This window comes from Vipera berus (genome assembly GCF_964194415.1).
Source record: "Vipera berus genome assembly, chromosome: 3".
Classification (NCBI taxonomy): Eukaryota; Metazoa; Chordata; class Lepidosauria; order Squamata; family Viperidae; genus Vipera; species Vipera berus.
The window spans coordinates 213,984,786-214,011,991 of NC_138204.1; the positions used below are offsets into that span (position 1 = coordinate 213,984,786).

General features: G+C 45.5%; 1 protein-coding gene across 1 annotated transcript in view; it reads right to left on the minus strand.

Annotated features, from left to right (window-relative positions):
• TSNARE1 (t-SNARE domain containing 1) overlaps positions 1 to 27,206 on the minus strand; it is a 311,342-nt gene that overhangs the window by 200,748 nt on the left and 83,388 nt on the right. The gene's annotated exons all lie outside the window — the stretch shown is intronic.

Sequence of the window (27,206 nt, forward strand, 5' to 3'; positions counted from 1 at the left end):
CAAACACAGTCCACAGAAACTCAATCTGCAAAATCCAACGGTTGCCTTTGGCAACCAGCAACTCCCACACCTTCCCCTTTTATAATTCAGCCAAAGCGTGGCTTCCTAATGCCTTCTCCTTTGCCTTTGGAGCCGCCCCATTGCATTCCTCTGTACTACTCGCTTCTCTTGCCTGCGCTTTCGTGCATCCTGGATATTTCCCAGCTGTGCTTCATCCCTATCCAACTCAGACTCCCAGCACAGCTGTGTCTCAGCCTGAGCGCGAGTAGAGGGGCCAGGCTCCTCGTCCGACTGTAAGTCTTGGAGCTCCTCAGAGCCTTCCTCTCACTCTGATGTCACTCCAGGCCCCTCCTCCTCCTCATCTGATTCCTCAGACTCAGCTGGCGGGTGCACTGGCTGGCCAGGAATCACAGCAGGTCATTAAGCATGGGTATGCTCCTCTATGGGTGAGTAAACAGCGCAGACAAATGACTTAGGTAGTCCTCGGCTTACAACGGTTCGTGTAGCGAGTGTTCAAAGTTACAACAGCACTGAAAAAAAGTGACTTAGGACTGTTTTTTTAATGCTTACGACCGTTGCAAGCATCCCCGCGGTCGTGTGATCAAATTCCCAGAGGCCTGGCTGCTGACTCGTACGTATGACCGTTGCTGTTTCCTGGGGTGTGTGTGTCATGTGATCCCCTTTTGCGACCTTCTGACAAGCAAAGTCAGTGGGGGAAGCTGGATTCACTTAACAGCCACGTTACTAATTTAACCATTGCAAAGATTCACTTAACAGCTGTGGCGCAAAAGATTGTGCAACAGGACAAAACTCATTTAACAAATACCTCGTTTAAATTTTGGGCTCCCTTGTGGTCGTAAGGTGAGGACTTACCTTTGATCATTTAGAAATATCCTCCTGACTTGCTTTTTTTAACCTTCCAACCTGAGGGTGCTTTGTGTTCCTAATTTTTACAAGGAGAAAGGAAAGGAAAGGAAAGGAAAGGAAAGGAAAGGAAAGGAAAGGAAAGGAAAGGAAAGGAAAGGAAAGGAAAGGAAAGGAAAGGAAAGGAAAGGAAAGGAAAGGAAAGGAAAGGAAAGGAAAGGAAAGGAAAGGAAAGGTAGGGAAAAAGAAAAGAGAAAATGATAGGAAAGGAAAAGAAGGAAGGAAGGGACAGAAAGAAAGAAAGAAAGAAAGAAAGAAAGAAAGAAAGAAAGAAAGAAAGAAAGAAAGAAAGAAAGAAAGAAAGAAAGAAAGAAAGAAAGAAAGAGTAAAAAGGATAGGATAGCATAGGATAGGATAGGATAGGATAGGATAGGATAGGAGAGAAAGGAGTGAGGGAAAGGAAAGGAAAGGAGTGAGGGAAAGGAAAAAAAGGAAGGAAGGAAGGAAGGAAGGAAGGAAGGAAGGAAGGAAAGAAAGAAAGAAAGAAAGAAAGAAAAGGATAGGATAGGATAGGATAGGACAGGACAGGACAGGACAGGACAGGACAGGACAGGACAGGACAGGATAGGATAGGATAGGATAGGAAGGACGAAGGGAGGAAGGGGAGGGGAAAGGAAAGGAAAGGAAAGGAAAGGAAAGGAAGAAATCCTAATATCTTCAGCTTTCCAAACTTCTTTCCGCGTCCTTTCCGAGTGTAACTTTTTTTCAACTGAAGGACAAACCTTCCAAAACTATTTTCACCTTTCCGGTCTGGCAAAGTTTAGCTGTTATTTATGATTGCAAAATCAGCAGAAATAGAAAAGCGTGTTCCAGATTGTAATCAAGGTTTTAATCAGACCTCGCCTGACATTATGTGGTTTTTTTTTAATTAACTTGTTTTCATTCGCCTTTTTGTTTCCTTATTTAGATGGCTCATTAATAAACAGTGGTGCAGGGAGAACGAGGCCCCCACTGTCCCTAAATTTTCAGCTTTTTCATTTCTGTCCTGCTCATATTTTACAATTTAGAGGGATTCTAACAGAAACAGAAAGGAAAGGGGTAATTTTATGGGAAACCAATCCAGCCAACTTGAGTCCAAAAGTATCGAGAATTAAGAGGAAATAAGAGGATTGGAAAAAGAGAGAAAGTTAGAGAGATAAAGAATGATTTAACTTAATGAAAAGTTTTCCACAACTTTTTCCAGGACCACGATGAAAGCAAAAAAAACAAAAAAACCCCTTCAGGTGTGCATTAAAATACAAAGAGATTTGCCTGCTGTTCGGTTTAATCAAGATTTAAACCAAAAACGTGAAATACATTAAAATCCTTCCTACAAAGTTTAAAACTGGTCATTTGTCAGTGACTTTGAAGGGGAGATACCGAAGCCACACAGAAAAACCCTTTGAGGTGCAAGGTTGAAGTTCTACTATGTAGTGTGAGGAACATTTGAGTAACCCTACAAAATAATAATAATAATAATAATAATAATAATAATAATAATAATAATAATAATAATAATAATAATAATGATGATGATGATGATGATGATGATGATGATGATGATGATGATGATGATGATGTTGATGATGATGATGGAAGGGACCTTGGAGGTCATCTAGTCCAACCCCCTGCTCAGGCAGGAAACCCTATGCCATTTCAGACAAATGGCTGTCCAGTCTCTTCTTAAAAGCTTCCAGTGTTGGAGCATTCACAGCTTCTGGAGTAGAGTAGAGTAGAGTAGAGTAGAGTAGAGTAGAGTGGAGTGGAGTGGAGTGGAAGAGAGAAGAGAAGAGAAGAGAAGAGAAGAGAAGAGAAGAGAAGAGAAGAGAAGAGAAGAGAAGAGAAGAGAAGAGAAGAGAAGAGAAGAGAAGAGAAGAGAAGAGGTGAGAAGAATGGAATAAAATAGAATAGAACAGAACAGAACAGAATAGATAAAATAATAATAGAATAGAATAGAATAGTTGGAAGGGACCTTGGAGGTCATCTAGTCCAACCCCCTGCTCAGGCAGGAAACCCTATGCCATTTCAGACCAATGGCTGCCCAGTCTCTTCTTAAAAGCTTCCAGTGTTGGAGCATTCACAACTTCTGGAGGCAGGTTGTTCCACTGGTTAATTGTTCTCACTGTCAGGAAGTTTCTCCTTAGTTCTAGGTTGCTTCTCTCCTTGATGAGTTTCCATCCATTGTTTCTTGTCCTGACTTCAGGCGCTTTGGAGAACGGCTTGACTCCCTCTTTTTTGGGGCAGCCCCTGAGATCTTGGAACACTGTTATCATGTCCCCCCTCGTCCTTCTCTTCGTTAAACTCTACATACCCAATTCCAGCAACCGTTCCGTATATGTTTTAGCCTCCAGTCCCCTGATCATCTTTGTTTCTCTTCTCTGTACCCAAAATCCTTTGACATTTGGCTTCAGAAGAAACTTTGCAATCACTTTGCGACCCCTTCGTTATTTCTGAGATGACCTTTTTTTTTTTTTTTTAACATCTGAGAAGAGACTGGTGGGGCTTATCATGAGAGAAGTCCATAACGCTTGGCAAGAAAGAAGGAAAAAAAGAAGAGGGCGGGCACCCGCAACGAGAACGGATTCAATTATAGCTGCTGTAGGTGAATATATTGCAAAAATGGTCTTGCCGCAAAATTCAGTACCGGCCAACTTATAAAAACCCTTTGAACGTATGCAAGTTATATTTAAGAAGGCAGTTAAAACGAAATCTAATTTTAAATAGCTCGCAGCCAGAAAACGCGCATAAAAATTGGGATGTTAACCCGAGGCACTTGTAAACGGGACTCACAACCACCCAGAAGAGATTTTATTTTATTTTATTTATTTGTTTGTTTGTTTATTTTTTTTAAAGGAGATTTTATACCCTAACCCTAAATGTTTTGAACACCATGCACTCCGGGCGAATTCGTGCGTCAGTTTACAACGCTTTGACCCGATTGGGTAGAAAAATTGCCTTCTGTTCAGCCAGGAATTAACGTATTCGCAACGATTTAGTTAATCGTGGTTTGTTTCCTTTGGAAGTTCCAGGAGATGAGCTGTAAAGAAACCGCGGCCCCGCAAGCCTGCTCCCTGGCTTCTAATTTAGAGTAATCGTTTTTGCTTGGCTGGCTTTACAAATTAGGAACTCGCCTGCTTTTTAAATCCATAGGAAGAAACATCAAAGTGGAGCGGATGTCGGCTGGGTGATGGGGGAGGAGATGGAGAACGAAGACCGAAGGAAAAATGTCTCATCCAGGCCTTCCTTTGGTCGGCCTGGTTGGGTGACAGACAACCTGGTTTCTATCGTGATTTGCACAGGAGACGATTCAGAGGGAAGCTTCCAACAGTCCCCCCCCCTTTTATTTCTCTATAGAGGAAACACAATTTAGTGGTAAATGTTAGTTTCTGGGGTTAGGGGGTTAGTGCTCCCTGAACTGGGTACTTGTGTTGCAGATGTTTCAGTACCAAACGAGTAGCACTGATGAGGTTGCCTAGTTGGGTAATGAAACGTCTGCAAGGAAAAAAAAAAGCAAACATCACAGGCCTCCTCCTCCTCCTCTCCCCACCGCTTCATGCCACTTCTCTCCCTAACCCCTTCTTATCTCCCTCTTCCCCTCTCCTTTCCTCTCTCCCTTCCTCTCCTCTCCATTCCCCACTTTTCTACCTCTTCTCCTCTCCCCTTTCCCTTCCTCTCCTCTCCCTTCCCCTCTTCTACCTCTCCTCTCCTCTTTCCCTTCCCCTTATCTCCCTCTTCCTCTCTCCTCTCTTCTCCCTTCTCCTCTTCTCTCCCTCTTCTCCTTTCCTTTCCTCTCTCCCTTCCTCTCCTCTCCCTTCCCCTCTTCTCTCCCTCTTCTCCTCTCCCCTTTCCCTTCCTCTCCTCTCCCTTCCCCTCTTCTACCTCTCCTCTCCTCTTTCCCTTCCCCTTATCTCCCTCTTCCTCTCTCCTCTCCTCTCTCCCTTATCCTCTTCTCTCCCTCTTCTCCTTTCCTTTCCTCTCTCCCTTCCTCTCCTCTCCCTTCCCCTCTTCTACCTCTTCTCTCCTCTTTCCCTTCCTCTCCTCTCCCTTCCCCTCTTCTACCTCTCCTCTCCTCTTTCCCTTCCCCTTATCTCCCTCTTCCTCTCTCCTCTCTCCCTTATCCTCTTCTCTCCCTCTTCTCCTTTCCTTTCCTCTCTCCCTTCCTCTCCTCTCCCTTCCCCTCTTCTACCTCTTCTCCTCTCCCCTTTCCCTTCCTCTCCTCTCCCTTCCCCTCTTCTACCTCTCCTCTCCTCTTTCCCTTCCCCTTATCTCCCTCTTCCTCTCTCCTCTCCTCTCTCCCTTATCCTCTTCTCTCCCTCTTCTCCTTTCCTTTCCTCTCTCCCTTCCTCTCCTCTCCCTTCCCCTCTTCTACCTCTTCTCCTCTCCCCTTTCCCTTCCTCTCCTCTCCCTTCCCCTCTTCTACCTCTCCTCTCCTCTTTCCCTTCCCCTTATCTCCCTCTTCCTCTCTCCTCTCCTCTCTCCCTTATCCTCTTCTCTCCCTCTTCTCCTTTCCTTTCCTCTCTCCCTTCCTCTCCTCTCCCTTCCCCTCTTCTACCTCTTCTCTCCTCTTTCCCTTCCTCTCCTCTCCCTTCCCCTCTTCTACCTCTCCTCTCCTCTTTCCCTTCCCCTTATCTCCCTCTTCCTCTCTCCTCTCCTCTCTCCCTTATCCTCTTCTCTCCCTCTTCTCCTTTCCTTTCCTCTCTCCCTTCCTCTCCTCTCCCTTCCCCTCTTCTACCTCTTCTCCTCTCCCCTTTCCCTTCCTCTCCTCTCCCTTCCCCTCTTCTACCTCTCCTCTCCTCTTTCCCTTCCCCTTATCTCCCTCTTCCTCTCTCCTCTCCTCTCTCCCTTATCCTCTTCTCTCCCTCTTCTCCTTTCCTTTCCTCTCTCCCTTCCTCTCCTCTCCCTTCCCCTCTTCTACCTCTTCTCTCCTCTTTCCCTTCCTCTCCTCTCCCTTCCTTTCTCCCCTTCTCCTCTCCTTTCTCCCTCTCTTCCTTTCCTTTCCTCTCCTCTCTCCCTTCCCCTCTCCCTTCCCCTCTTCTCTCCCTCCTTTCCTCTCTCCCTTCCTCTCCTCTCCTCTCTCACTTTCCCTCTCCTCTCCCTTGCTTCCTCCCCTTCTCTTCTCCTTCCTTCCTTCTTTCCTTTCGTCTCATCTCCTCTCTCCCTCCTTCATTAATGGCAGACTCCATCTCCTTCCCCTGCTCTCTTCTCTCCACCCATCCCTCTTTTGTTGTCACAGAATAACGGAGTAACAAAATAACAGAGTGGGAAAGAACTTGGAAGAAGACCGTAGAGGTCTTCTAGTCCAAGCCTCACTCAAAAGCAAAAGATCTTATATCATGTCAAAGAAACGGCTGTCCAGTCACTTCTTAAAAACCTCCAGTGATGGAGCACCTAACAACTTCTGAAGGGAAGCAGTTCCACTGATTAATTCTTCTCACTGTCAGGAAGTTTCTCCTTAGTTCCAGGTTGCTTCTCTCCTTGACTAGTTTCCATCCGTTGCTTCTTCTCCTGCCTTCTGGTGCTTTGGGGAGTAGGTTGACTTCCTCTTCTTTGTGGCAGCCCCTGAGATATTGGAGCACTGCTATCCTATCACCCCTGGTCCTTCTCTCCTGAACGTTTACAGAATAAGAGAATGACAAAGTTGGAAGGGACCTTGGAGGTCATCTAGTCCAACTCCCTGCTCAGGCAGGAAACCCTAGACCATTTCAGACAAATGGCTGTCCAGTCTCTTCTTAAAAACCTCCAGTGATGGAGCACCCACAACTTCTGAAGGCAAGCAGTTCCACTGATTAATTCTTCTGACTGTCAGGAAGTTTCTCCTTAGTTCTAGGTTGCTTCTCTCCTTGATCAGTTTCCATCCGTTGCTTCTTGTCCTGACTTCAGGGGCTTTGGAGAATAGCTTGACTGCCTCTTCTTTGGGGCAGCCCCTGAGATATTGGAAGACTGCTATCATGTCCCCCCTCACCCTTCTCTTCATTAGACTAGACATACCCAATTCCAGCAACCGTTCCTCATATGTTTTAGCTTCCAGACCTCTAATCATCTTTGTTGCTTTTCTCTGCACTCTTTCCAGAGTCTCAACATCTTTTTTTACATCATGGTGATCAAAACTGGATGCGGGATTCCAAGTGTGGCCTTACCAAGGCATTGTAAAGTGGTATTAACCCTTCACGTGATCTTGATTCTCTCCCTCTGTTACACTGAGCTTTTGCTTCAGAATTAAATAGCCTGTCTTACTCAACGGACTTTCCCTGGATGATCAGAATACGTGCCAACATACTACAGAGACACACACACACACACAAAAGGCAATCCTCCGAGATTGCCACTTTCTGAGATCTCCTACTTGAGTTTGAAGTGAGTTTGTGGCGGAGAGAAAGAACTTGGAGCGTTTGAAAACTCGGTTGTGTGACTGACACCCGAGCGAAGGGCCTCGTGCTGAAGCTCAGTGTTGCTCAGCAAAACATCTCAATTGCGATGAGAGATCACAACCGCACACGCTGAAGGTGAGGCAGTCTCGCTGTTATTTGCAATCCAAGGTTCATTGCACAGTGAGAAAAATAACCTAATTTTTTTTTTCCATCTCTCGCTTCTACTAAGCAGTGAGTGCCAAAAAGAATATTTCCATTGTGAGAAGACAAGGACTAAAAGAACTAACCGATAAAAGAAGACTAGGAAAAATGTAAGTATATTTTTTTTTCTTGTTTTGCGGAGCAACTATCAAAACAAATATATCGGTTATTCTCCTTATGTACAGTTGCACAACCTGCTTTATTATTATTAAAGGATACAGAATAGCAGAGTTGGGAGGGACCCTGGAGGTACAATAATAATTTATTTAGTTGCATTTGTATACTGCCCTTTCCCTGAGGACTCAGGGCGGTTTACAGGGAATTAAAAATCAAAACATACAAAAGTTAAAACCAGTTAAAAAGCATTAAATTCACCCTGTACACTAAAAACCCCAGTTAAAATTTTCTCCTCAGCCTGGGCCCGAGAGCTCAAAGAGCCAGGTCTTCAGGCCCCGGCGGAATGATCGGAGGTCGGGAGCAGTCCTCAGCTCTACCGGCAGCTGGTTCCAGAGGGCAGGCGCTCCCACTGAGAAGGCCCTATCCCTGGGTGTCACCCGCCGGCAATCTCTCACCGGCGGAACCCTGAGCAGACCCTCCCTGTGGGAGCGCACTGGGCGAAGGGCGTTTGATGCCGGCAGCAGGTGTTCCCTCAAATAACCCGGACCCAGGCCATGTAGGGCTTTATAGGTAATAACCAGCACCTTGAATTTCACCCGGAGGGCAACCGGAAGCCAATGCAGCTCGCGGAGTAGAGGTGTTACATGGGAGTATCGGGAGACCCCCATTACAACTCGCGCGGCCGCATTCTGCACCAGTTGAAGCCTCCGAGTGGTCTTCAAGGGCAGGCCCATGTAGAGAGCGTTACAGTAGTCCAAACGGGAGGTCACAAGCGCATGAGTGACTGTGCGTAGGGCGTCTCGGTCCAGATAGGGACGCAACTGGCGCACCAGGCGAACCTGTGCAAAAGCCCCCCTGGTCACGGCTCCTATGTGATCTTCAAAATTGAGCCGTGAATCCAGGAGGACGCCCAAGTTGCGAGCCCTATCAACGGGGGGTAACACCTCACCCCCCATCATTAGAGGTGGAATAACTTGGTTAACCCGAGACGCCGATATGCACAGCCACTCAGTCTTGGCGGGATTGAGACGAAGCCTGTTTCTCCCCATCCAGACCTGAACCGCCTCCAGGCACCGGGACATCACGGAGAGGGCATCACTGGGTTGGTTCGGGGTGGAAAGAAAAAGTTGGGTATCATCAGCGTACTGGTGATACCCCACCCCAAAACCACGAATGATCTCGCCCAGCGGCTTCATATAGATGTTGAACAGGAGAGGCGAGAGAACCGACCCCTGAGGGACTCCACAAATGAGAGACCTCGGGGCGGATCTCTGCCCTCCTGTCAACACCGACTGCGAGCGGCCCTGGAGGTAGGAGGAGAACCACCGTAGAACGGTGCCTCCCACTCCCAACCCCCTGAGACGCCGCAGCAGGATACCATGGTCGATGGTATCGAAAGCCGCTGAGAGATCTAATAGGACCAGGACAGAGGAGCAACCCCTGTCCCTAGCCCTCCAGAGATCATTCACCAGCGCGACCAATGCCGTCTCCGTGCTGTGTCCGGGCCTGAAGCCCGATTGGTACGGGTCCAGATAATCAGTTTCCTCCAGGAACAGAGGGAGCTGATGCGCCACCACACTCTCAACAACCTTCGCCAGAAAGCGAAGGTTGGAGACTGGACGATAGTTGTTTAAAACAGCCGGGTCCAAAGCAGGCTTCTTGAGGAGGGGTCTCACCACCGCCTCCGCCTCTAATGATAATGATAACAATAACAACAACAACAACAACAACAACAACAACAGAGTTGGAAGGGACCTTGGTGGTCATCTAGTCCAACCCCCTGCTCAGGCAGGAAACCCTATACCATTTCAGACAGCTTACTGTCCAGTCTCTTCTTAAAAACCTGCAGTGATGGAGCACCCAGAGCTTCTGGTGGCAAGCTGTTCCACTGGTTAATTCTCCTCACTGTCAGGAAGTTTCTTCTTAATTCCAGTTTGCTTCTCTCCCTGTTTCCATCTGTTGCTTCCTGTCCTGCCTTCAGGTGCTTTGGAGAATAGGTTGACCCCCCCCCCCCTTCTCCTTCTTTTCATTAAACCTACTAGATATTATAGCCACAACTTCTGGAGGCAGGTTGTTCCACTGGTTAATTGTTCTAACTGTCAGGAAGTTTCTCCTTAGTTCTAGGTTGCTTCTCTCCTTGATGAGTTTGCATCCGTTGCTTCTTGTCCTGCCTTCAGCTGCTTTGGAGAATAGCTTGACTCCCTCTTCTTTGGGGCAGCTCCTGAGATACTGGAAGACTGCTATCCTGTCCCCCCTCGTCCTTCTCTTCATTAAACTAAGCACACCCAATCCCTGCCACTGTTGTTCATATACTTTAGCCTCCAGTCCCCTGATCATCTTGGTTGCTCTTCTCTGCACTCTTTCTAGTCTCACTTAGCAATGGAAACTTTGGGGTTAACTCTGGTCCTCAGTAGAGGACTTCCTCTACTGCTTTGAATTGTTCGAGGGATGAAGGGCATTGGGGGCCCCTAATCTCTCTTCCCTGCCCCCCAAAGTCAGAGATGCTTAACCATCTGAGCTGAAGAATATTTGTCCCTCAAACCAAATCACTTTGTGACAAAACGTTCACCCATGTCTTTTGTCTGCTTTGGAGGAAAAAAAGGATCAGCAATGAAAAAGTAAGCTGCAAAGACATTTTGTACATTCTTGGGGGGGGAAACAGCAAGAAGGAAAAGTTAAGTTCAGCACGTGGATGAAACATTCTCCTTTCCAAGTGTGGTTCTCTCTAAACAATGCAGAATATCTGAAGCTCAGGGTTGAACTGGGGAGTCCTTGATGCTCTCTGAGCTAGGTGGTTTTCTTGTAGACGTTTCATGACCCAAACTAGGTAACATCATCAGTGCTAGAAGGGAGTGGGGTCTGTGGAGGAGGAGGAGGAGGAGGAGGAGGAGGAGGAGGAGGAGGAGGAGGAGGAGGAGGAGGAGAATGACTGTGGGATCCTTGGTGCTCTCTTGAGCTTGGTTATTTTCTTCCAAACATTCATTACCCAAACTAGGTAACATCATCAGTGCTAGAAGGAAGAGTGGTGTGGAGAGTGTAGACGGAGGAGGAGGAGGACTGTGGGGTCCTTGGTGCTCTCTGAGCTTGGTTGTTTACTTGCAGATGTTTCATGACCCAACTAGGTAACATTATCAGTGCTAGAAGGGAGTGGGGTCTGTGGAGAGGAGGAGGAGGAGGAAGAAGAAGAGGAGGAGGAGGACTGTGGGGTCCTTGGTGCTCTCTGAGCTTGGTTGTTTACTTGCAGATGTTTCATGACCCAACTAGGTAACATTATCAGTGCTAGAAGGGAGTGGGGTCTGTGGAGAGGAGGAGGAGGAGGAAGAAGAAGAGGAGGAGGAGGACTGTGGGGTCCTTGGTGCTCTCGGAGCTTGGCTACTTTCTTGCAGATGTTTTGTGACCCAACTAGGTAACATCATCAGTGCTAGGAAGGAGTGGGGTTTGCGGAGAGGAGGAGGAGGAGGAGGAGGAGGAGGAGGAGGAGGAGGAGGAGGAGGAGGAGGAGGAGGAGGAGGAGAATGACTGTGGGGCCCTTGGTGCTCTTTTGAGCTTGGTTATTTTCTTGCAAACATTCATTACCCAAACTAGGTAACATCATCAGTGCTAGAAGGGAGTGGGGACTATGGAGAGCAGGAAGAGGAGGAGGAGGAGGATTGTGGGGTCCTTGGTGCTCTCTGAGATCATTTTCATTACCCAAACTAGGTAACTTCAACAGTACAGCTGATGCTGTACTGTCTCCGTTTGTCTTGTTTCCCCTCCCGTATGCCTGCAGACCAACAAGGTTGAACTGTCGGGAAACTGCAAAACAAAGCTAGACGACAGGGTCAAGCAACAACCTAGCTTGGAGTCCTTGCGCAGCTGCAAGTAGCATAAGCTTGATCTCCCCCAAGATCCATGAATATTTGCTGATAATTTCCAAGGGAAGGCAGGCAATCTGGGGTGGGGCGGTTCTTGTAATATAGGGGATAGATAATAGAATTACTGACTTTTCTTATTTTGTTATTCGTGCGTGTCTCTGCTACTTGCATGTAACACGAAGACCCGTTCTGCAAGGGCACCAGCGGGCATCGTTTCAGCTAATAGAGAGACAAAACTTCCTTTATTGTTCATTGATGAGATCTGCAGGGAGACCCTTCTTCTCCCCGGCAACTTCTGACTTTGATTTGTTGGCTTGCCTCCTTTCACCTGACTGGGCTTAGACAGACTTGCTATTTTAGGAAGCTTCACAATTTGTCATCATCCTGGAAACCTCTCTGCCCTTCCTGAGGCATCTACAATCGTTTCTGAAGAGGTGGACAGAGCTGGAGTGCCAATCCTTGAAACAAAGCAGTCACAAGCTAAAAGGCTATGAAGCATCTGCAGGGGGCTGAGTGAAGGATGGTATCAATAAAAGAGACTCTTTGTAGCTCAGGGTTAAAACAAGAGGCCTTTGGTTCTCTCTGAGGTTGACAGTTTTTGTGCAGATGTTTCATTACCCAGCTAGGTATCAGGAGGAGGAGGAGGAGGAGGAGGAGGAGGAGGAGGAGGAGGAGGAGGAGGAGGAGGAGAACTGTGGGGTCCTTGTTGCTCTCTGAGCTTCGTTGTTTTTCTTGCAGATGTTTCATGATTTGACTAAGTAACATCATCAGGGCTAGAAGGGAATAGGGTTTGTAGGGAGGAGGAGGAGGGGAACTGTGGGGTCCTTGGTGCTCTCTCAGCGTTGTTTTCATGCAGATATTTCATTACCCAGCTAGGTATCAGGAAAAGGAGGAGTAGGAGGAGTAGGAGGAGGAGGAGGAGGAGGAGGAGGAGGAGGAGGAGGAGGAGGAGGAGGAGGAGGGGAGAACTGTGGGGTCCTTGGTGCTCTCTGAGCTTGGTCGTTTTCTTGCAGATGCCTCATGACTTGACTAAGTAACATCATCAGGGCTAGAAGGGAATAGGGTTTGTAGAGGAGGAGGAGGAGGAGGAGGAGGAGGAGGAGGAGGAGGAGGAGGAGGTAGACTGTGGAGTCCTTAGTGTTCTCTGTGCTTGGTAGTTTTCTTGCAGACATTTCATGACTAAGTAACATCATCACGGCCAGAAGGGAATAGGGTTTGTAGAGAGGAGGAGGAGGAGGAGGAGGAGGAGGAGGAGGAGGAGGAGGAGGAGGAGGAGGTGGACTGTGGAGTCCTTAGTGTTCTCTGTGCTTGGTAGTTTTCTTGCAGACATTTCATGACTAAGTAACATCATCACGGCCAGAAGGGAATAGGGTTTGTAGAGAGGAGGAGGAGGAGGAGGAGGAGGAGGAGGAGGAGGAGGAGGAGGAGGAGGAGGAGGAGGACTGTGGAGTCCTTTTTGGTCTCTGAGCTTGGTCGTTTTCTTGCAGACGTCTCATGACCCAACTAGGGAACATCATCAGCACAGGAGTGGGGTTTGTGAATGGAGGAGAAGGCGAGAAGAGGAGGAGGAAGACTGTGGGGTTTCATGACCCAACTAGGTAATTTCATCAGTCCTAGAAGGGGAGGAGGAGGAGGAGTGTGGGGTCTATAGTGCTCTCTGAGCTTAGTTGTTTTCATGCAGACATCTCATGACTCAACGAGGTAACCTCTTCAGTGGTGCTAAGGAGTGGGGTTTACTCTCAATTTACATTCTCGTGGCTAGCCCTGTCAGTGCTGGTGGGATAAGTCCTGGAGGTTCCTTGGTTGGGTTATTTTCTTTTAACTGGTTTGGGGTGTTCTTGGCTTGTTGAATGTTGGTCTGATGTTAATCTTGGAGTTAATCTTTGCTCATCTCGGTGCTGATTGCTGGTGGGGAGAGGTTCTGGGTTTTGTTTTGTTTTTTGTTCTGTTTTTGCTTGTTGATTGTTTCTTTTGCACAGGAGGTAGATATTGTTTATGTCTATGTGTCTGTTGATGGTTAATTTGTCAAAAGAGTGCCAGGCTTCTAGACATTCCCTAGCGTTTTTGGACTTGGCTTGATCTAGGCTGGTTACACTTTTCCCAGATGAAACTATGGTTAAATCTGTCCATATATTGTGAAATGAAAGTTTTCATTGTGTCTTCTGACTGCGAGTTGCTGTTCGCGGATACACTCTGCCAATCTTCTACCTGTTTGTCCAATGTAGTGGCTGTTGCAGTCCTTAGACTGTATGTTGTAGATCAGGAGCCCCAATCTGTGGGCTGTGACGGTCCGTGGCCTGTGGGCCACTGGGACACAGGAATGGCTGCCAAGAGCGGGCACGTGTGCACGCACCCTCCCCACTCAAGCTGGTGCCGCTGTGTGGGTGCTAGCAACCCCATTTGTGCATGCATGCAGGTGCCAGCATTGTCACCAGGGCCACTGTATGTGCGCACATGGCCTGCTTGCGCAGGCTCACGCGCTCTAGCCCTGCTGCCATGCACGTACCTGTTTTGCGCATGCACGCATGTACATTTCCCTACTCCTCCCTTTCCCTCCAGGCCACCAAGCTGTAAAGTTTGTGGAACTCTGTTGTAGATGACTCCTGTTGTTTTTTCTTCTTCTGGGGTTGCTGGGTCCTTTGGGGTGTTTTAGAGGGCTTTAGTTGGCTTGTATGCTACGCTAATTCCATGTGGTTATAGCGGTAGTATAATAACTGAAGTACGATCAAGGAGAGAAGCAACCTGGATATTTTTTTTTAATCCCATTTATATCCCGCCCTTCTCCGAAGACTCAGGGCGGCTTACAATCTAAAGCACAAATCAATATGCTTAGCAATAGCCTTCATTCTATGTATATGCCTGCTTATTAGGGCTTTCGCCCCCCCCCCCAAGCGGCATTATTACAAAGTCAGCTTAATTGCCCCCAACAATCTGGGTCCTCATTTTACCTACCTCGGAAGGATGGAAGGCTGAGTCAACCTTGAGCCTGGTGGGACTCGAACCTGCACTAATTGCAGGCAGCTGGTGTTACTTAAGGAGGCATTAGCCCACTGCTCCACCAAGGCTCTTGGTGGAGAAATTTAAGGAGAAATTTTCTGACAGTGGGGACAATCAACCAGTGGACCAGCTTTGCCTCCAGAAATCGTGGGTTCTCCTTCACTGGAGGTGTTTTAAGAAGAGGCTGGACAGTCACCTGTCTGAGGTGGTAGAGGTTCTCCTGCTTGAGCAGGGGGCTGGACTAGAAGGCCTCCAAGGTCCCTTCCAGCTCCTATTCTATTCTGAGATATTCTGACTACCCAGTGACAGAAGGGAAGTCAAGGCGAGAACTGGGGGAAAAGCCCGCCGAAACGGTATAGTTAAGCCAGCAATACTCCTCCTCCCAGCAATGTCCCTTTGAAATCCAGCCAATCCACAGGCGAACAGAAGAACGGTTAGCTGGCACACTTGGTGCGCCTCTTAAGGTCTTCTCCAGTTTCGTTTCTTCGTAACCGTCTCCCTGATAAGGGAGACACATTCCTTTCTCATGGGGACGAAGGCAAGAGGATAAAGCAGAAAGCGAAAGTTATCCCAAGCAGAGCTCCCTCCCCCGCTATCAAAATGGCCGGCCCCCAAAGTAGAATATATAGGCAAGGTATATAGAGTAAGGGTTTGGGGACCCAACGGTAGTCTAAGGAAAGTTACGGCCCTGTTCCACTGTTCCGGGATCACACAACCCGGTTTTCCTACTTTCTGACGAGCAAAGTCAACGGGGAAGCCAAATGCATTGAAACAACCATGTTACTAATTTAACAACTGCAGGGATTCACTTCCCAACTGTGGCGAGTTTGTAAAATTGGGCAAAGTTCATTGAACAGCCGTCTCGTTTAGCCGCAGAAATTTTGGACTCAGAGACCATCATAATTCAAGGACTATGTGTACCGCTCGTGGGAGGGTGCTCCTAGCTTGGTGCCCCTGGCATAGTTCCACTGTCTCAGACAGGAGTAGTAAACCCTGGGCTTCTCTCAAGAAAGCCGTCCTTTCCTACTCTCCAACCACGTGGAGATTAATGGACCTGTTTGAGTGTCTTACTTACAGGCAGGGAATGTGGGGGGGGAGGAGAGTGTTTGAGCAGAAGTCAGCCAGGATGTAAATATGCTAGTTCCAAAACATAAAAGCGTTTTTATAGCGCAGTAAACCAATATTACTACCCTCTTCCCCAAACAAGACAGTAGAAAACGGTGGAGGAGATTTCGGAAATAACGTCGGAGAGGAGGAAGAGAGAGAGAGAGAGAGTTAAGAGTTGAAGACAATAAATCGGAGCGGATTGATTTAAACTATTTGGGGTGCAGGGCTATCGTTTTATTGAAACCAAATAAGCAAGTCAAAGAAGACGACTGCAAAAATAAATAAATAAATAAATAAATAAATAAATAAATAAATAAATAATCCATTGCTTCTTCTCCTGCCTTCAGGGGCTTTGGAGAACAGATTGACTCCCTCTTCTTTGGGGCAGCCCCTGAGATATTGGAAGGCTGCTATCCTGTCACCCCTCGCCCTTCTCTTCATTAAACCAGACGTACCCAATTCCAGCAACCGTTCTTATTTCCACTTCCTGTTTTAGGTGGACCTGCAAGAAGATTCCCAAGTAACAGATAGCTCGGTGATGACTTCTTTTCGTGAGACTAGAGATACCTAATTCGTTTAGGACCTCTTAGCCAGTGGAAGGGGCTGCCCTCATGAAGGAGGGAGATGTTCTAGTTACTCCTGCACCAAAGATAAGGCTGCGCTAGATGGCCTCCCGAATTTCATCCCACCCTATGGTTTTATGATGCAAAACTTTAGACAAACTGAGCGGCAGGGTGGCCTAGTGGTGAAACATCTCCCACTCAGAAGGTTGAGAGCTCAATCCTACGTAGCTGAAGATGTTTCTTTCCGAGGACACACACACAGAGAAAAAAAGTACTTGCTGTGCCCTCCGCATAGGTGTCGGGAAGGGCATCCAGCCAGTAAATGCTCGGTTCCATTCAGTCGCCCCAATTCTATCCCGAATTAAAGGATTACAAGGTGATTTTTTAAAAAAGAATTTTTATCTTTAAACCAACTGTCGGGGTCTAGGGAAGCCAACCCGAACAATTAAGTGTTTCCCGAAGAAAAAGACAAGAATATTTGACTAGAGCTTTTGCTGGTCTGTTGAGAAATAAAAAGGAAATAATGCCTAGGGCTGTGAGTACTTCGCCTAAAGGGAGAAAAATTTAAAAAAAGCTGATTCCAATATGCATAAATTCCTGTTCACGTTGCGCAAGATGACAAGGCAGCAGCATGTGTGAATAAATTCTGCTGAAAAGCAATGGGTTGGATTCAGGCTCTGCCGTGTTTAGAGCAGCCTGACTGGATGTTGTCCAATTTATTCCAATCAGCCTCCTCTAAGGTGGATGACCTCTGAGTAAAAGCTCCATGTATCTGTGGTGACACGTGAGAAAAAGCTGCTCAAGAAACAACTTCTTCCATGTTAATGAAGGGCCTATTTTAAGACAAGCCAAGAAAGAAGCGGATTTGGCAGCCGAGATGAGCTCCTTCTAACTACAAGTAAATAATAAATACCAACAAGAACAATGTGCTAAAAAGTAAAGCCCATATGGAGGAGGAGGAGGAAGAGGAGGAGGAAGAAGGAGAAGGAAGAAGAGAAGGAAGAGGAGGAAGAAAAAGAGGAGGAAGAAGGAGGAGGAAGAAGAGAAGGAAGAAGAACAGAAGAGGAGGGGGAGGAGGAGGAGGAGGGGGAGAATTGTGGGGTCCTTGGTCCTCTCTGAGCTTGGTTGTTGCAGATGTTTTATGACCCAACGTAGTAGCATCATTAGTGCTAGAATAGAGTGAAGCTTGTAAGGAGGAGAAGGAGAAGGAGGAGTTGGAGGAGGAGGAGGAGGAGGAGCAGAAGGAGGAGAAGGAGAAGACACAACACAAACCCATCAGGACCAGATTCAACAGTCCATCTGCGTTTGAAAGACGAAGGCCACTCTTTTGAAGAGAGCAAAGTCCACGTTGTGGACAGAGAGGACCACTGGTTTGAAAGAGGGGTCAAAGAGGCCATCTGCGTCAAAATTGAACAACCCTCCCTCAACAGTGGTGGTGGGATACAACATCATCTATTTCCAGTCTACCATATAGTCCTTTCAGCAGTTCCAAGAAGGCTCCACAAACATTTGCACCACTCAGGTGCCCGGGAGGACACAGATAAAACCTCCAAGTGGCCTCAACGACTCTCTGAAAGAAGGCAAATGACCAGCTTTTTGCAAGGAGTATAAATCCTTCCATTCCCCACCATCCAGTCAGAGCTGAAGAAGCTTCTGGGATGAGAAGTGAAACGTCTTCAAAGAAAAACAAAAAAAAGTCCAGTTACCTCCTGAAACAGCACATTTGGGACAAGAAGAAGAAGTAGTACTAGTAGTTTTCACTGGGTAGTTAAAACAAATGCATGGATTCACCCCACCAGATGGAATATTATATGAGTAAACACTTGTTTGAAGATGGCTAAATAAACAAATAACTTCAAACAAATAACAAATAACTGCCAGCCCAAATGCTGGAGGTGTGGTGGTGAACTTGTAAAAATGTCAAAGCTTTTTGGATTGAAATTTGGTGGAATATGCAAAAGATAGTTAAGAAAAGGATAAAGTTTTCTCCGCAGTTGTTTTTGTTGGGTATTATTACAGATTTTACTGTCACAGACACTAAGTTGATGTTGAATCTAATTACGGCAGCAAGACTTTTAGTAGCGCAATATTGGAAGAAGGAGGAACTGCCTACTGTAGAAGAGTGGACTTTGAAAGTATCGAACCTGGCGGAAATGGCAAAGATTTCAGCATATTTGAAAGAACAATCGCAACAGAGATATATTGTGGAATGGAGAAGATGGATTGAATATATTCAGAATAAATATGGGACTAAAAAGTTTCATTTAGCATTTGAATAAGTAGTGGTCTTATATGATGTATAAGTAGTTATTTGTTATTTGTTAGTAATATTATGACTATGGAGAGTTAAAGTGCGATAGAATTTAATGTTTTATTTTTTTATTTTTATTGAAAAGTTTTACAAAAACAAAGTTTTACCCCCAAATCTCCCCCACCCCAAAACCACCCACTTCCCCCCCACTTCCCAGAGCTAAATACAGGATTATAGTTATAATAATCATATTCTAAATAAAAATTATGCAAATATACAATTAACCAAATTCCTAATGTGCTTTAACTCCCCTTTAACATAACTACAATCAAAGTACCAATAACAATATCCCACTAAAATCTACTCATCAGCTAAATGGAACTTTTTAATCCCATATTTGTTCTAAATATAATTTATCCATCTCCTCCAAACTGAAACATATCTTTCCTGTGAATAATCCTTCAAATACACAAAAACCTTAGACATCTCTGCAACATTCGAAACTTTAGACACCCATTCTTCTATAATAAACAAACTAACCTTTTTATATTCAACATCCAATTAGTTTCTTTAACATCACAATACCCAATTTAATGTTTTATTTTTGTTGTTAGCATATTTTAGCTTATGTTTGTAACACTATACCCTGTATTCAGCTCTGGGAAGTCGGGAAGGGGGGAGGGGAGGGGAGGAGAGGGTTGGGGAGAGGGGAGGGAGAGGAGGTTTTTTTTTGTTTTTTGTTTATCTAAAAAATGTATTGTAAAACTTTTCAATTAAAAAACAAACAAAAACAAATAACTTTGGCCATAAAGGGACTTTAGAATAAGTGGGATAAGATACAGGTGAATCTCAAAAAATTAGAAGATCGTGCAAAAGTTCTTTTATTTCAGTAATGCAACTTAAAAGGGGAAACTAATAAATGAGATAGACTCATTACATGCAAAGCAAGATAGTTCAAGCTGTGATTTGTCATAATTGTGATGATTATGGCTTACAGCTCATGAAAACCCCAAATCCACAATCTCAGAAAATTAGAATATTGTGAAAAGGTGCAATATTCTAGGCTCAAAGTGTCCCACTCTAATCAGCTAATTAAGCCATAACACCTGCAAAGGGTTCCTGAGCCTTTAAATGGTCTCTCAGTCTGGTTCAGTAGGAATCACAATCATGGGGAAGACCGCTGACCTGACAGTTGTGCAGAAAACCATCATTGACACCCTCCATAAGGAGGGAAAGCCTCAAAAGGTAATTGCAAAAGAAGTTGGATGTTCCCAAAGTGCTGTATCAAAGCACATTAATAGAAAGTTATGTGGAAGGGAAAAGTGTGGAAGAAAAAGGTGCACAAGCAGCAGGGATGACCGCAGCCTGGAGAGGATTGTCAGGAAAAGGCCATTCAAAAGTGTTGGGGACTTTCACAAGGAGTGGACTGAGGCTGGAGTCAGTGCATCAAGAGCCACCACACACAGACGGATCCTGGACATGGGCTTCAAATGTCGTATTCCTCTTGTCAAGCCGCTCCTGAACAACAAACAACGTCAGAAGCGTCTTACCTGGGCTAAAGAAAAACAGACCTGGTCTGTTGCTCAGTGGTCCAAAGTCCTCTTTTCTGATGAGAGCAACTTTTGCATCTCATTTGGAAACCAAGGACCCAGAGTCTGGAGGAAGAATGGAGAGGCACACACTGCAAGATGCTTGAAGTCCAGTGTGAAGTTTCCAAAGTCTGTGTTGATTTGGAGAGCCATGTCATCTGCTGGTGTTGGTCCACTGTGCTTCATTAAGTCCAGGGTCAATTCAGCCATCTACCAGGAGATTTTGGAGCACTTCATGCTTCCTTCCGCAGACGAGCTTTATGGGGATGCTGACTTCATTTTCCAGCAGGACTTGGCACCTGCCCACACTGCCAAAAGCACCAAAACCTGGTTCAATGATCGTGGGATGACTGTGCTTGATTGGCCAGCAAACTCGCCTGACCTGAACCCCATAGAGAATCTATGGGGCATTGCCAAGAGAAAGATGAGAGACATGAGACCGAACAATGCAGAAGAGCTGAAGGCTGCTATTGAAGCATCCTGGTCTTCCATAACACCTCAGCAGTGCCACTGGCTGATAGCTTCCATGCCACGCCGCACTGAGGCAGTAATTGCTGCAAAAGGGGCCCAAACCAAGTACTGAGTACATATGCATGCTTATACTTTTCAGAGGTCCGATATTGTTCTATGTACACTCCTTGTTTTATTGATTGCATGTAATATTCTAATTTTCTGAGATTGTGGATTTGGGGTTTTCGTGAGCTGTAAGCCATAATCATCACAATTATGACAAATCAGGGCTTGAACTATCTTGCTTTGCATGTAATGAGTATATCTCATATATTAGTTTCCCCTTTTAAGTTGCATTACTGAAATAAATGAACTTTTGCACGATATTCTAATTTTTCGAGTTTCACCTGTATAAGTAATATAGTATTTTTTGATAAGATACAAAATGTAAAAAATATTAGGATGGTGTAAGTGAAGGAAAGGTTTGAATTTTAAAGACAAATTAAGTTTGAAAAGATTTAGGATTAACGAATGATTGAAATATTGAGGGGAAATTAGGCTTAATAGGGAAAAAAGGATATATAGTGATTTAAATAATTTTTACAAATAGAAGTGAAATATATACTGACCAGTAAGTTGTTATGGATAGATGTTATGATAGATAAGTAGTAGAGTATCTCTATAATATTTGAAATGAAAATACTGGGATGATATATTTAAATAGAAAATTTGGATAGTTAGATGTTAAATACTGGTAAAATTATGTTTGACAAGAATTGTTTGAATATTATAGAGAAATTGATTTCATAACAAGATTTATGAAAATAAGATATATGGGGAATCAATAAGATGACTCTTACGAAAATAACGTAAGCTGATAAGAAAAAAAATGCTATAAATGGGTGCTACTATTGCTGGTATAAATATAGAAGAAAATGTTTTTTTATTTAATCATTTAAATGTGGAAAATATCAAATAGTAGAAATTATATTTGTTTAATGTTGTAGAAAGAGAATACTACTGGGTGAAGAGAAGATCAAGGAAATATATTGTTAACTGACATACTAATTATGGAAATATAAAAAAATTATTTCTTATTGATTGTTTATTAACTATTATTAATTGTATATTCTTTTCTAAAAAAAATATATCAACCAAGACAACACACCAGCACACCAGGCACTAAGGTTGTTATTGTAAAAAAAAACACCAATAAAACTTTTACAAAAAAAATAAAAATAAAACAAATGAGCCATTATCATTAATGTCAGTACAATATGCCCCTCTGTATAATTTACTGCCATGGCAAATCTAGACAGCACACTAAAAAGCAGAGACATCACCCTGTCAACAAAAGTGCGTATAGTCAAGGCTGTGGTCTTCCCAGTTGCAATGTATGGCAGTGAAAGCTGGACCATACGAAAGGCTGAGCGCCAAAGAATTGAGGCCTTTGAACTCTGGTGGTGGAGAAGCCTCCTGCGAGTCCCTTGGACTGCAAGGCGATCAAACCGGTCAGTCCCAGAGGAGATCAACCCTGACTGCTCTTTAGAAGGCCAGATCCTGAAGCTCAAACTCAAATACTTTGGCCACCTAATGAGAAGGAAGGGCTCACTGGAGAAGAGCCTAATGCTGGGAATGGTTGAGGGCAAGAGAAGAAGGGGACGACAGAGAATGAGGTGGCTGGATGGAGTCACTGAAGCAGGAGGTGTGAGCCTAAAGGGACTCCAGAAGATGGTAGAGGACAGGAAGGCCTGGAGGAATGTGGTCCATGGGGTTGCGATGGGTCGGACACGACTTCGCAGCTAACAACAACAACATAATTTACTGGAGTTTGAAAGGAAGGCCCTTTGCACAACCCCTTCAGGATTTTTGCAATGCCCTGAATTCCTGATCAAGTTGTTTGGAAGTTGTTACGTTCTCCCCCCCCCCCCCCCCCGAAAAGAAGAATAAAAATTGCAGCAATCCTTCCTTTTGTTTTCTGACGGGTCGCATCTTAAATGAATTTATGGGACAGCGTAAAAATAGCAACTCCTGAAGAAGGCTGCCATTTATTGTCATCTGATACTTTCTGCTCAGGAGATAATTCCATCAAGATAGTTTTTTCAGATTTCCCAGTAGATTTTCTCGGAGGGAAAAGGACAGGACCCCTCATATAGGCTGAATAAACAATCATTCTTAATTTAATTCCACTTCGGCTTATTTTTAACGCTGCCATTTCTCCCCAGTCCCACCCCACCCCCCCACCCCCGCTTGCACGAGCTCATAAACCACCCTAAAAGTGATTTACGTTCTAAATACTCAAACAGCAACATGAAAATTTAAACTAAGCGACCAGCAAACATCGCTTATGAATTATGGAGTTTATCTCATCCATAAAAGACAAACGGGATGCGGCATTTCTGCATTTAAATGGGGGCTTTGTCTTGGAGATACACAAATACGCACACATACACACACACACACACACACACACAAAGAGAGAGAGAAAGAGACACTGTGCCATTTCAGACAAATGGCTGTCCGGTCTCTTCTTAAAAACTTCCAGTGTTGGAGCACCCACAACTTCTAAAGGCAATTGATTAATTGCCTTTATAATCCCAGATCAATTGGTTAATTGATCTGGGATTATAAAATAACAGAATAACAGAGCTGGGAGGGTCCTTGGAGGTCTTCTAGTCCAACCCCCTGCTCAAGCAGGAGACCCTATGCCAGGGGTGTCAAACTCAATTTCATTGAGGGCCACATCAGCATTGCGGTTGCCCTCAGGGGGCCGGGTGGGTATGGTCAGGGTGGGCGTGGCCTACTGAGTGGGCGTGGCTAGAGTGCGTATGGCCTACTGGGTGGGCGTGGCCAGCTCTACATCGTTCGCATCAAGGGTGCCTATGGGGGCCTGGGCAGGAGTGGGACAGACCTGAGGGTCTCTGTCAGGAGGAGGGTCTCTGGGCCAGGGCCAAGGCAGTGGGGGCCGTTCTCTCACTGTTTCCAGGATGGCTTCGCGGGCCGCATGAAACCACTTCGCGGGCCGGATCTGGGCCCCGGGCCTTGTGTTTGACATGTCTGTTCTAGTCCAAACCCCTGCTCAAGCAGGAGACCCTACTCCATTCAAGACAAAGAGTTGTCCAATCTCTTCTTAAGAAACTCCAGTTGATGGAGGGTCCACAACCTCCGAAGGCAAACCGTTCTACCGACTAATTGCTCTATCAGAAATTTCTCCTTCATTCTAGGTTGCTTCTCTCCTTGGTTAGTTTCCATCCGTTGCTTCTCGTCCTTCCTTCGGGTGCTTTGGTGAATAGCTTGGCTCCCCCCACCCTCTTCTTTGTGGCAGCCCCTTAGAAATTGGAAGACTGCTATCATGTCACCCTCAGTCATTCTCTTCATTAGACTCGATACACCTCATTACACTTCATTAAACTAGATATACACAACCATTCGGGATCATGACTCCCACTGATGTATTTCCATCTTTACTGGTAACTCCCCGTAGAAAACAGTTTCCTCTTTCAAGCTGATGTGCGTATTGCAGCAAATTCTTCCAATTCCAATTCAAGAGATCATTTGGTGCGACTGGGAAGGTGCCACGCTAGATGTCAAGAGTGGGGAGTTAAATCTTTAGTCATGAAAGCCAGCAAGGGATGTTGAAACAGTCCCTCACAGAATAGAATAGAATAGAATAGAATAGAATAGAATAGAATAGAATAGAATAGAATAGAATAGAATAGAATAGAATAGAATAGAATGGAATGGAATGGAATGGAATGGAATGGAATGGAATGGAATGGAATGGAATGGAATGGAATGGAATGGAACGGAACAGAACAGAACAGAACAGAACAGTACAGAACAGAACAGAAAAGAACAGAATAGAATAGAACAGAGTAGAATTAAGGAATAGAATAGAATAGAATAGAATAGAATAGAATAGAATAGAATAGAATAGAATAGAATAGAATAGAATAGAATAGAATAGAATAGAATAGAAAATATGGAATGGCATGGAACGGAACAGAACAGAACAGAATAGAATAGAACAGAATAGAATTAAGGAATAGAATAGAATAGAATAGAATAGAATAGAATAGAATAGAATAGAATAGAATAGAATAGAATAGAATAGAATAGAATAGAATAGAATAGAATAGAATAGAATAGAATAGAATACAATGGAATGGAATGGAATGGAATGGAATGGAATGGAATGGAATGGAATGGAGATGGGATGGGATGGAACAGGATAGAATAAGGAATAGTATAGTATAGTATAGTATAGTATAGTATAGTATAGTATAGTATAGTATAGTATAGTATAGTATAGTATAGTATAGTATAGTATAGTATAGTATAGTATAGTATAGTATAGTATAGTATAGTATAGTATAGCATAGCATAGCAGAGGATAGGATAGGATAGGATAGGATAGGATAGGATAGGATAGGATAGGATAGGATAGGATAGGATAGGATAGGATAGGACAGGATAGAACAGAACAGAACAGAACAGAACAGAATAGAATAGAGTAGAGTAGAGTAGAGTAGAGCTGGAAGGGAACTTGGAGGTCTTCTAGTCCATCCCCCTGCTCAAAGAGGAGAACCTATACCATCTCAGACACGTGAATGTCCAGTCTCTTCTTAAAGATCTCCAATGATGGAGCACCCACGATTTCTGAAGGCAACCTCTGTTCCACTGGTTGATTGTCCTCACTGTCAGGAAGTTCCTCCTTAATTCCAGGTTGCTTCTCTCCTTGATCAGCTTCCAACCACTGTTTCTCGTCCTTCCCTCTGGTGCTTTGGTTAACAACCTGGCCCCCTCTGCCTTGTGGCAGCCACTCAGATACTACCCCTCTGCACTAGCTACATGTGAGCTAGACTTCTCTCTCTGCCTGCAAGGACCGTCTCACAAAGCAGCAGATGGCATTCTCCATGTAGGATGAGGTTTGCAAAAATCCAGGAGGAGTTCTTTGCCTGCGGATCCCAGGTGGCCTCCTCCATTCAGCTCCATCAATGGGGAGGCATCTCCTCCACTGCCAAGCAGACAAGATGCTCTGCGGAGGATTGGCTGGCTACCCAACCCCAACCCCCCAGCCCCATCTGCTCAAGTACCTTGGAGACCATCCACCAGACACGTGGCCGCCTGCCCAGGCTGGCAGTGCCAGGCAAAGAGAGGGCTTCAGTGGACAATGTCTGGCTGCATCTGAAACGGCTTCTTTGCCATGAAGAAGGGCTCGCTTTAAAAATAAAGGGGAATACTTGTAGCTTGAGGTTGCAATGAGGGGCTCCTGGGTCTTCTCTGCGTTTGGTTGTTGCAGAGGTTTCCTGACCCAACTTGGTAGCATCATCGATGCTAGAACAGAGTGGGGTTTGCAGGGAGAAGAAGAAGGAGGAGGAGAGAGGAAGAGGAGGAGGAGGAGGAGGAAAGGGGAAGAGGAGGAGAAGGAGGAGGAGAAGGGAAGGAGAGGGAAAAGAAGGAGAGGAATTGTGGGGTCCTTGGTCCTCTCTGAGTTTGGTTGTTGCAGAGGTTTCATGACCCAACTTGGTAGCATCATCGGTGCTAGAACAGAGTGGGGTTTGCAGGGAGGAGAAGAAGAAGGAGAAGGAGGAAGAGAAGAAGGAGGAGAAGAAGGAGAAGGAGGAGAAGGAGGAGAAGGAGAAGGGGAGGAGGAAAAGGGAAGGAGAGGGAGAAGAAGGAGAGGAATTGTGGGGTCCTTGGTCCTCTCTGAGTTTGGTTGTTGCAGAGGTTTCATGACCCAACTTGGTAGCATCATCGGTGCTAGAACAGAGTGGGGTTTGCAGGGAGGAGAAGAAGAAGGAGAAGGAGGAAGAGAAGAAGGAGGAGAAGAAGGAGAAGGAGGAGAAGGAGGAGAAGGAGAAGGGGAGGAGGAAAAGGGAAGGAGAGGGAGAAGAAGGAGAGGAATTGTGGGGTCCTTGGTCCTCTCTGAGTTTGGTTGTTGCAGAGGTTTCATGACCCAACTTGGTAGCATCATCGGTGCTAGAACAGAGTGGGGTTTGCAGGGAGGAGAAGAAGAAGGAGAAGGAGGAAGAGAAGAAGGAGGAGAAGAAGGAGAAGGAGGAGAAGGAGGAGAAGGAGAAGGGGAGGAGGAAAAGGGAAGGAGAGGGAGAAGAAGGAGAGGAATTGTGGGGTCCTTGGTCCTCTCTGAGTTTGGTTGTTGCAGAGGTTTCATGACCCAACTTGGTAGCATCATCGGTGCTAGAACAGAGTGGGGTTTGCAAGGAGGAGAAGAAGAAGGAGAAGGAGGAAGAGAAGAAGGAGGAGAAGAAGGAGAAGGAGGAGAAGGAGGAGAAGGAGAAGGGGAGGAGGAAAAGGGAAGGAGAGGGAGAAGAAGGAGAGGAATTGTGGGGTCCTTGGTCCTCTCTGAGTTTGGTTGTTGCAGAGGTTTCATGACCCAACTTGGTAGCATCATTGGTGCTAGAACAGAATGAGGCTTGCAAGAAGGAGAAAGAAAAAGAGAAGAACTGTGGTGTGTTTTGAACTTGGTTGTTTTCTTGCAGACATTGTGGGGTCCTTGGTTCTCTCTGAGCTTGGTTGTTGCAGATGTTTTATGAGCCAACGTGGTAGCATCATTAGTGCTAGAATAGAGTGAGGCTTGCAAAAAGGAGAAGGAGAAGGAGAAGGAGAAGGAGGAAGAGAAGAAGGAGGAGAAGGAGAAGGGGAGGAGGAAAAGGGAAGGGGTGGTAGAAGAAGGAGAGGAATTGGTTTCATGACCCAACTTGGTAGCATCATTAGTGCTAGAACAGAGTGAGGCTTGCAAGAAGGAGAAGGAGAAGAACTGTGGTGTGTTTTGAACTTGGTTG